Source organism: Akebia trifoliata, chromosome 8 (genome assembly GCF_017979445.1).
Source record: "Akebia trifoliata isolate Shusen 1 chromosome 8, ASM1797944v1, whole genome shotgun sequence".
NCBI classification, from domain to species: domain Eukaryota; kingdom Viridiplantae; phylum Streptophyta; class Magnoliopsida; order Ranunculales; family Lardizabalaceae; genus Akebia; species Akebia trifoliata.
The window spans coordinates 3,041,186-3,053,302 of NC_141382.1; the positions used below are offsets into that span (position 1 = coordinate 3,041,186).

General features: G+C 32.9%; 1 pseudogene; it reads right to left on the reverse strand.

Annotated features, from left to right (window-relative positions):
* Positions 1–4,579: 4,579 nt before the first annotated feature.
* Positions 4,580–6,823, reverse strand: LOC147395465 (cytochrome P450 94C1 pseudogene; annotated as a pseudogene).
* Between the last annotated feature and the right edge of the window lie 5,294 nt (positions 6,824–12,117).

Below are 12,117 nucleotides of genomic sequence, written 5' to 3' on the forward strand. Positions count from 1 at the left end.
ATAACTAGATCTATGGACACTCCTAAAATTCCTTAGGATCATAACTTATCGAATCAGATTTTGGATCTGGTCCAATCCGATCCATTGACACTCGACAGCTCTCATGGCTGGTAAGTAGCATTATCAAGAACACTCATCTCACAAGCTTTGGTGCCAACCACGTGTACGTGTACGTGTACGGTGACACACAGCAAATCAAGCCACTTTGACAGGAAACAGACGCGTCTTATACATTAAAGTACGTATGCGATGACGCAAGGACGAAGACAAGTAATAACTTCTTATTTTTTTCTCTTTATTGAAATGAGTTGTGATTTAGACGTATTTCTCCACGTGAATATTTGAAATGCGCATGTTTTAAAAGTCACGCATGCGACGTCACCTTATCTACTCTCGGAAGATTAATGTAAAATGATTTAAGGTTAATTTGCCTGCATGAAAAAATAAATTTTCATGGAATTTAAAATTCATAAAAAAAATAGTGATAAAAAATAAGTAGGATTGGAAAATCAAATTCTATTATTTAATTTTACTTGAATAAAAATTATAAAAAAAAATATCTGAGAAAGATGAAGAAGAAGAAGAAAAAGGAGAAGCGGAAGAGAAATAAGATGAGAAGAGGGGGAGAGGTTTGGGACGGAGGGAGGATGAGGAGGCGGAAAAAGAAGAAGATGAGGAAGAGGGAAGGCAGAGGATGTGACGGTGGTGGTGACGACGTCGATGGAGGCAAGTGAAGAAGAAGATAGGAGAGTGTGGTGATTGTGATGATGACGACGACAGAGGTGAGGGGAAGAATAAGAGAGAGAGAGAGAGGGAGGGAGAGAGAGAATGTGACCAATAACGGTGATGACAGTGGCAGCGATGGTGGCGACGACGATGATGGTGATGGTGATAACGACAACGATGAGGTTGAGTGTGATGGTGATGGTGGGAATGGACATGTTTTGGTGAACTTTTTGATTAGGGTGGAAAATGAATTTCCATGGATATGTGCAATTAAACACATGAAACATGTCATTTTTCATGAAAATTGATTTTCCACCATATTTTTCATGTGCAGTCAAACATACCTTAAGTACCCTAGTCTTCAACCTATAATCAAAAGAGTCACGATCTAGACTGTATCCCATTCCAATAGTGACATATGGTATCTAAGTGGCATGTTTTTGTTGGATTTAAACCAAATAGGACTGGATGCACGACTTGTTTACGAGCCTAATGTGTTTTAAAAACCAATCAAAATTTGTCACGTAGATACTATTTATATTCTATAGAAATGATACATCGCTCTGAATATTGATTCATAATCAAAAGTCATTTGACTTTTCATTTTAAAAGGCGGTCATCTTCTAGCTCCTGAACATCTTTGGTAAATTAGTTTTAACCTCATTTCCAATCCATTATTTTCAACCTTACCCTAATGCCTTATAATAAAATTAATTACCATTGATTTTTCTAATCAAAATTTCATCATCTTCTATTTCAAACATCTTGTCTTATTCTAAAGGTTGAAGTAGGATATATAATTTTATTCTAGATATTGGTGATGGATATTAAGAAGAAAAATTAAGGGATTTTTTTGTGTGAATAAATTACACTCTGACCTAACATTTTGATAATTTCACTTACTTCCTATGTCACAAATGGTGTTAACATTTTTATGTTATTTTATCTCCTCATTTTATCTTTTTTTAATTATATAAAATTAAATTTTAAATAAGATAAGAATGTTGAGTCTAACTAGTCACGCTTTAATACACGGACCCCCTTTCTTAAAGGAATAATTTTTTTAATGAAAAAGAATGACATTTTAAAATGGGTAAAATGATATTTCTATAAAGCAAAAGTCAATTTTTAATTGTTGGACTTTTCCTAAAGGGGGTAAGTTAGTCTGTTAAATAAATACTAGAGTGTCCATGCTACGGCATGAGCATCCTATTTAAGTCTAAGAGAGGTAAAAATAGAAAAATAATAAAATTAGAGGGGCATTATTCAAAAAACAATTAAGGTTGAAAGGGTTAAAGAGGAAAAACAATAAAGTTGGAGGTATTATTGATAAATGGGAAGATGAGGAAAATCAATAAAGTGGGGGTTAAAGGGATAAAAGAGGAAATAAAGTAAATTAGATGAGTATTATTGAAAATGTGGTAAAAAAGAAAAAATAATAAAATTGGAGGGATATTTTAAAAAAAACTGAAAGGAGAGGAAAGGAAAGAAAACAAAATTTGAAAAATGAAAAGGAAAGGCTGTAAAGTTAGTATGTTGAACTCCATAAAATTTTAGCTAAATGAAAGATTTATCTCCCACAAAACTGTAGTAAAGTTAGCCTTGAAGTTATTTTTTATTATGTAGATAGACATTGATACTATTTTGTGAGAAGGGGATATCGTATTGGACATTGAGTCTTAGAGTCATCCATGTTTATGAAGAGTGCTTCTATTACTACACCAACTTTTGCGCTGGCCACCTCAAAATGTATTCTAATTCTTTGGCAATTTACATACGAATTGGGTGATGTTAGCAAAAGTAGGGTTCTTTTTTAAAAACCAACTCCAAGACCCAATTTTAACATACCGCTCCATGATTTGGTTAATATTTGAGATGCCCCTTTTGTTTTGAAATTGATGACATACTCCTTTCAATAGGGCTTAAAACGGGTTGGGGTCGGGTCGGATATATGTATGTTCATATACATAATTTTTTATCTAGATCCAAATCCGGATCCAATTCGGATCTTACTTGCTCAAACCATATCCAATTTTTGTTTTTTTGTTTTTTGCTTTCATTAAACCCATATCTGGATTATATCAAATTGAACTAATTACCTCAGATTGGATAATTTCAAATTATTTTAAGAAAAATTGTTAATGTGTAGCCAAAAGACAACTTGAACTCAAGATCTCTCCCTTTATGAAAAGATGCATTAACAATTACAATAAAAACTTATTGCTTGATGAAAGATAGTTTAAAAAAATATATTAAAATATAACATACAAAATAACATATCATTTAGATATAGGGATAGATCTATATCTGACTCGGATCTAACTCGAATCAAAGGACATGAACTTATATCAAACTCATGTTTTAATTCGGATATACTTGAAGGAACCAAACCCACTAAAATCGGATTTGGAACATTCGGATTTCAAATGAAATCCAACCCATTTTAAGCCTTACCTTTCAGTTATGTTGTTCTCTTGTAAATTAATAATACAAAAAATGATCTAACTTTGTAAGATTTTAATTGTTAGACCCACATGAATTGTCGCGATAGAAAAATAACACTCCATCCATTGGTTGATTCATACTTTGAAAATGGACGACTATTAAACTCTTAAATTTCCAAGTCGAATTCAATGGTGAAAAACTATTTTTCCATTTTCTTTTTTTAATATTTAGAATCTTGTAATTTACATTGATATGGCATTGGATCATGTTTATCAAGTTGAAATAACCTGATTTTGGGAAGAAATAAAAACTATTTACTTAATATTACATTTTTTAATCCAACCAGTTTGGACCAACTTACTTAACAGGGTTTTATAAATATTACATCAATCAAGCTTGGAAACTAGCATAATAAAAGTAATATAATTTATTAATACTTCCTAATATAAAATATCTTAATTGATATATTCTAAGATTTGTGATAATCTGACGCTCTTTTTTCTAGAAGCACGCCCCCCCATCATAGAACAATAGATCATTTGCCTCGGGATACACATGAAAAGGGTTTATGGTTCTGTAACTGTCAGGTCAGGAAGTGTACGTGGGCATCTAAAAGAAGGAGTGTCTAATTATCATTAGTCATATTCTAAATATATCATTCTTCATCAATGATGCAGTGAATCTTATGCACCTTAATACAATGCATCTTACTTTTTCAATTTGACACGTTGTGAAACTTCTTTGAGGTCGTGGGTTCAAGTGTTGTTTACCTAGCTAATTAAAAAAGCAAAACAAGAAACATAAGCAATATAAAGAAACATTTTTTTTCCAATCCCTAGATCTAGATTTACATGCGTAACCCTACTATTATTAAGGTCCTTTTTATCAAAACAAATAAAATTATAATCTCTCAAACCCTATAATAATCATTTCCTAAAATTATAGAAATAGACTTTTATTTGGTTATCTTCATAAGAACCTTAGTTAATATTTAAATTATTAAATAGACTTGCAATACATTAAATGGTAAAATATGTTATAAAAATTAGATTATCTATTTGAAAATTTAAGTAATTATAAAAACATTTAATCATGCATAAATCTAATTTTTTTTTTTTTGGTAATAGTTTGCGTTTGCAGACTCCACCTTACTAGTGATCGATAAAAATAGTAAGTTAACTCATCCATAATATTTGACTAATGACTTTTGAACTCCACCTGACAGTCGAACTCTAAAAGTCATCGACGTGTCTTGGGCAAAGAATCGTAGATTCTTTTGCTCAGGACACACAACTACAAATGGTAGGTCGGTCAGGTCGATTGTGTATCCCGAAGGACAGAATCTATGGTTCTTTTCCCATGCCACGTTGATAAGTTTTTTATGCCCCCTGTCAGGTTGAGTTCAAAAATCAGCATTAATAATATTTCTCCTTTGCAGTGCATTGGTGGCAGGTGTCTCTTCTAAGAATTTTAACATAAATGACTTGTTTTTGGCTAAGTAAACTAATTTTATATTAGAAACCAAAGAGAAAAATAAAATTACAAGGGGACCCACAAGTTTTTAAAACTAATCCACACAGGCACTGGAGTAATATCACACACACATTAAGGAAAATGTTGAAATGACAAAAAGTATTTACTGGGATTCTCACAAGTCTGACGTGAGATGTACATATAACCGTATATGTGTTTACTCGCGGTATGAGTAAAAATCATTTATGGTATGTATGCATGTCCACGTCAGAATTGTGAGAATTACAGTAAATACTGTCACCACAACACGAAAATACACACCAACAGAAGTATGTACACGTTGGTGGACTCTAAAACTATAATTGCTATAAATGGAAAATGCTGAAATGACAAAAAGAGTTTAGTGTGACTCTCACAAATCTGACGTGAGATGTGCAGATAGTCATAGATGTGTTTCCTCGCTATACGAGTAAAAATCATCTACGGTTATTTATGCATGTCCACGTCAGAATTGTCAGAATCACAGTAAATCCTGTGTCACCCCAGCACGACTCATGAGCTTCTCCTCTCCCGAACTCGAACCGAAAGGCCTCCTTTCAGAGTAGCGGTCAACCCGGGACTGAACCGAGGTACTCGACATGCTTCCACGGTTTCGATCTTGAACCGTCGAATCAGGGCAAGAGCGACACTTTTCATCTGTACCAGTGCCATTTCTTTTCCCAAACAAACCCTAAGACCAGCTTGAAAAACCGGGTATTTAAACGGGCTTTCAGGCGAAAACAACCCATTCTTCAACCACCGATTGGGCTTGAATTCCAGACAATCCGAACCCCATATCTCTTCGATCCGACCCATTGCGTACTGATGATAAGTAACCCTAGTTCCTCTCCTTACGAACGTACCATCAGGGAGTACGTCATCTTCTTGAGAGTACTTCGAATCGAACTGCACAGGTGGATAGAGTCTCATACTCTCATATAACGCAGCTTGTAAATAATTCATCCCTCTCATTTGCTCAAAACTAACGAGTTCTTGAGTTGGTCCAATGAGTCGGTCTGACTCGTCAAGAATAGCTGACTCAACGTCCCGGTGTTGAGCCAACAACCAGAAAAAGCTAGTCAACGCTGACGCGACCGTGTCACGACCAGCTAGAAGGAAACTTATAACGATGTCTCTCAGATACGTGTCATCGTTAACCGAACCCATGAACCTTGATAAGAGATCTTGATTCTTAGTAAACCCCATTATGCGTCTCTGCCTTATAACCTCTTTAGCCAAAACGTTGATCATTTTAATGGCTTCTCTTAGCTTCTTCTCTGAACCTAAATTCAAAAACCTTTTGATCTTCCATATCAAAGGTGATATCGACATCCCTCGCTCGGCAGACAATTTCGATGCCAGATCGAATGAAACAGCGAGATCAGACATGGGTAGTGAGAGCTTGAGACAGCCAGGATCTAACCCGAATGAAAACTGGCAAATATTATCGAAAGAGAATCTTCGAAATACATCTTGTAAATCCAATTCATTATTTTCTTTACAAGCAACAGATGATAGTAATGGGATCAAGCGTTGATTAATCTCGGTGGTAACAATCTCAAAAGCATAATATCGAATCGAGAGGCTACCAAGCTCGAGACTGGCCATTTTTCTTTGAAACTTCCATGGATCTCCATCGACGTTAAAGATACCGTGACCCAAAAGATCACCCAAGAGTGTAGAGAAAGGTTTCCCTTTTGGGTAATTGTCGAATTTAGTTTTGAGAATGTATTCAACGTTATCGGGGTTTGCAGTGATCGTATTCCCGAGTACATGAATATGGATTGTTCGATTAGGGGATTTTCTAAGGAGATGAGTGTACCAATCGCAAAGATTATCGAATTTGTTCAACCAGCTTGACGTGAGGTAAGTATGACAGACGTCACAATTACACCAAAGTTTTACTCTAAGAAAGAAGATTAAAAGAGAGAATAGAGAGAAGGAGAGGGTGAAAGAGAGGAAGATAAAGAAAAAGTGGGACTGTAGAGACTGTAACCAGAAGAAAGCTTCAGACTCCATTGATGTATGTTAGAAGAAGAAAAAAATAGAGAATGATTAAGGGAGAGAGAAAGAAGAGGAACGATTAAGGGAAGCACATGTGATGGAGAGGGAGCGAAGATAGGTTTTTTTATATTGGATAACACATGCGTTAAAGTAAGAGAGTTGGTTATTAGGGTTTGGACTTAGGGTTAAGTTTAGTTTATAATTTGCTAATTCAGTACGTCATGTATGTCTAGAAGAAAATTTACTCACGTGCTCTAATTTCTTTTTCTCAATAAAACATTAGGGTTACGACTTAGGAATAACTTTCCTTGCTGTCAATGAAAAATCAAGTCATCGTTATGTCACACATTAAGATTGAGTTTCTGACTTGATATGATGAGATTTGTATAGCATAGATGGGAAAGAATGCTCAATTTGTGACAATGAAATCAATGGTTACCCACAATAATTAAATTAAGAAGAAATCTAAAGAGAAAATCTATTTCGATCACATAGATGATGTTGATCATCAAAGATCGAAAAAAACAGCGCTAGAGTAATCACCAATGAATCACAACCCCTTTGATCACTAAGGCCCTATTATAAGAATGCTAGAGAAATAAAATAATTTTGGGATAAGGAGAAGAAAGATATCAATAAAATAAAAAAAAGATGCAAGAGAAGAGGAATGGTTTATCTAGATCTTTGGTTGGATTGTGTACATTATTCTTGTTATGACATCCATTAACACAACACTTTTTAATTCAAATTCTGACGAGTAACACTAGAGTGAAATTGGCAAGTACCATTCGGTGTAGAAGTCGATGAGTTTAACGAAGATGGATTTTTTTTTTCTGGATTGGTAAGTAGGGGCTGTAGAGGGCCAATTCTTTTTTATTTTTATCAAGGATGAGAATAATTACATATTTGATCATCTTGGATAATTCTCTGTAGCTCCCGCGGGATACAAGATCTATCAATAATAGTGGAAAAATTGCCTTCATCACCCCCAATATAGCTAAATTATCAACAGCTGCATGTGCTATAAGTGAAGAAATTAAATAAGAATAAAAATTCCCCTGCTTCCATTCGCATTTACATTTTATTCCAAATTTTAGGGTTGAGAACCTGATGTTGTTAGGTTACCAAGAGTAAATCAATAATTTTTTATTTGATCTATTAGTGTTAGATGATCAAATAAATATGAAAATTTTGAAAGCTTTGATGTATGAATAAAGCTGGGATGTATGACGATATATAATGCACTTTTTTTAATCCTAATATGATATATTTTTGTGTATTTTTGGTGGTTAAATAAAATTTTGTATGAGTCGTGCTGGGGTGGCACAGGATTTATTGTGATTCTCACAATTCTAACATGGACATGCATACATACCCGTAGATGGCTTTTACTCGTATCGTGGGGAAACACATCTATGGTTATGTGCATATCCCACGTCAGACTTGTCAGAATCGTTGTAAATTCTTTTTGTCATTTCAGCATTTTCCATTTTGTAAGTTTATGAATAAGTCATCCCAATTTGATATTTGACCTACTAGCATGACGACATGTAAGGTAGGATAGCTTGTTATTGTAATTGTGTGTCATTTACATTTATACGCATATACTATTTTAGTGAATATTTTATTTTGTCATTGTAATGTCTTGTATACTCATTTGTAAGATTTCTTTTTATTTAGAGTGCTGATTTTGTAACTCAACCCGACAGGGTGACTCAAAAACTCATTGACATGGCATGGGAAAGAACCATAGATTCTTTCCCATGAGATACACAATCTACATGACTGACCTACCATTTGTAGTTGTGTATCCCAAATGAAAGAATCTACAATTCTTTGCACATGACACATCGGTGAGTATTTGAGTCATGTTGTCAGGTTGAGTAACAAAATCATTAGTCTTTTATTTATGTAGGGTGAGGTTCCCAACCTAATGCTTATCGAACAAAACACAAAAAAGAATTCTTCAATTGATTTGTCTCTCTTATTATAATGGAATGTACTCTACATTTAAGTATTCCTATTTTTAATGAACACTTGAAAAGCTTTTGAGACAGAACAAGTTGTTGTAAAAATACATCAATATATAAAGATTGTGTTATGAAAATTTGACTTACCCATGTGGCATACTCAATCGACACCCCTGACGTGACATGTTTGGGAACCGTAGATTTTCACTCATCAAGATGCAGAACTGCACTTTTTTATGGGAAAGCACAGATCTACGGTTCCCGAATATGTCACGTCAGGGGTGATGTTTGAGTATGCCACGTGGGTAAATCAGATTATCACAGTTCATAAAGATAATATTTTTTCTTCTATCATATTAACCTTATTACGCATTATAGTTTCAGCGACTATTTGAAATTTTAACTAGAGTGATTTTAAGTAAGGTTGCAACTGGGCAGAGTTATAGAACCCTCAACCTGAGCTCAACTCAACCCGATCATCGGGTTAGAGCTCATTAATCCAAGCTCAACTAGGGATTGAACTTCTAAAATCGGGTTAGTCCAAGTTAGGTAATTTTGGGAGTGTTAGAAGGGTTGGCCTCGTTAAGCAAGCCTAATTTCATTTTGATCAATATATAAATTTTATTTTTAATTTTAAAAAATAAACACAATATAAAAAATAAAATCACTAGTAAAGACATTTGCACACAACTTCCAAATTCATTAATTTTTGTATTATAAATTTTTTACTTAATTTTACAAATATATTTAGAAAGAGAAAATTAATATATAGCAATGAGTTCAGATTGAGTCGGATTGTTTCAAATCTCAGCCCGAATTCAATTCGAGTTGAGATTTCCTAATCCAAGCTTAACTCATTTTTCATATAACCCAACCCAGGCTCACCCATCAAACGGGTTAAGTTCAGGTTAGCCCACCCAAGTTGCAGCCCTAGTTGTAAGAATATGCCATTACATTTATGCACTCTTTCCATTCTTTTAGAATATTTATTTTCTTATCTTTTTAATAGTTTTCCACTTTAAAGAAATATTTCTATTTTCAATTGTCTTTTTCTTTTCTTCTTCTTTTAAGTATAAGATGCTCCATTATTCCTCAGTCTGTCTTAAATAAGAGCAAGTTAGGAGACATTTCACCCTACTTTTTTTCCATATTAAGTACCTATCACTATCCTTATTCTCTCTCCTAATGAGATAAGGTGTCCACTCTTGAAGGGTGAGAAATTTCAGTTGATCTGTTCTGACCAACTACACCACCAAGATCATTAAATAAGGTTTTCTTATTTTATTCATAATCCAATATATTAGCAATTCCTCCTTCGATTCAACAAATTTAGAGTCACATCCCTTTACTTTAGCTATTCACAAAGTCTGATCTGAAATAAAGAAAGTGCCCGTACCGATAGTCAATAGTTAGAGAGGTGGGGTTTTAAAATTAAAATATATAAATAAATGGGTATTTCTATGATTTTAATTTTAGGATGGGTGAGAAATAGAGGGAGGTGAATTTAATTATTATATTAATTAGGGATGTAAATAAAAGACCCTATTAAATAACAAGGTTGGGTACGTGTTATCTAGACTCTCTCCTTCCATTCATTTCTTAATTAAACACGTGATTTATAAGAAAGTATTAGAATAATTAAAGTCTTCTTTTGTCCGGATTTTCCTTTGTTCAACGTTCTATTGAATCTTCTGCTATTTATTTATTTATAAAAATTGATGATTTATTAAAGACAATTTTGACTTCTTCACAGATATTCTAAATTAGATTGTGAAAATTGAAGGGTAACTTTTTTAAAGAAATGTCAAGCAAGGACAGTGTGCAGTAAGTCTTTTTTATTAAACTCCTTTTTTCCCATTTCCCATTTTTCTATTTAAATTATTTTTCAAAAGTAAAGTATAAATTATGTGAAAATAAAAATATAATTTTATTTAAATGGTTGTAAACTCTTTTTTATTTTACTTATACAAAAAATGCATTTCTTGAAGTATCTTTTATTTAGGAACAAAACACTACTCTCGATTGATACTTTTTAAATAATTTAAGAGGCGTGATAATCTGGCTACTCCATATGGTACACTCAATCAATTCTCTTGACATGACAAATTTGAGAGCCATAGATTTATACACCTTAAGATAAATGATTCTCTCAAGATATACTTTTTTTTATAGGAAAGTGCAATTGTGTATCCCGAGGCATACATATCTACTGTTCCTGAACTTATCAAGTCAGGAGAGTCTCTTGTATGTGTAACGTGGGATGGTCAAATTATCACAATTCATAATTTAAATAAAGACAATTATTTTTTTTTAAAGCAAAGGGAAATTATCAAAAAAAAAAACAAGTGAAAATTAAAATTTAACAAAAAGATAATGACTTTTTCTTATTTATCAATAGGAATCCAAAATGTCACTCCTAGTAGTGGTTTTTTATATTTCTTTTGATAAAAGGCCCATACTACCCCATTAACAACACCACTAAAACTGCTGTTTTTAGTGTCCTTGAACTATCAACTTCTTCCTTTGTTTTTCCTCATTTCAAGGTTAATTTAATTTTTTTTCTATTCTATTTTGTTAGATACCTACCATTTTCAAAAAGTTAATTTTATTCAAAAATGCCATTTCAAGTGATGTTTTCTGTCATAAAAAATGCCACTTGTAGTGACATTTTTAAGAAACTATGTAATTAATGGATCAAAACACTGTTCTAGTGGCGTTTTAGGTTTCTATCCGTAAACATGAAAAAAAATATTACTTTTTTTGTTAAATATTTATTTCCACATATATATATATATTTTTTAATAATAATTTTTCATTAAAGCAAGGCTTAAATATGTTGTTCGAATATTATTTATGATGCATCGTTAAAAGGTGTACAATGAAACACTACCATTATGATGAATTGATATAAGATTAGAATGAGATAAGTTAGTGTTTATCTCAGTCAAGATTTAATTTCTATATAAATCTTATAAGGATTGTGCAACCATTCAACTGAGAGAATAAATCCAACTCTATTTTTCATAAAATATATTTATAGTCACCATCAAATCCCTTTTTTTTTTTTTTTTTTTTAACTTTCCATCAAAAAAAAAAAAAAAAAAAAATTTATACATCTAATATGGATCAGATACATGGACTTTTTTCCCGTTTTTTTTTATCTTTTTTTAATAAGTTCTTACCATGTGATTTTGACCATTTCAATCAAGTCATGTACTCTTTATCAGGTGGGCCCATAAAAAAAAGAGAACTGGTGGCAGTTTGGTCTTGCTTGTTGTAGTGTCCATCACTATCAGCACTAAAGATCACACGTTTCATCTTTTAATTTGTGAGATTTTGAATAATTCCCGAATCAAAGATGAGAACTTCGTATTTTCTTGCATTAAAGATAAGCTTCCACTTTGAGTGGTGTTGAGAGAGGGTGATAGAGTTTTTTTCTTTTTTTTGGGTGATTAATTTC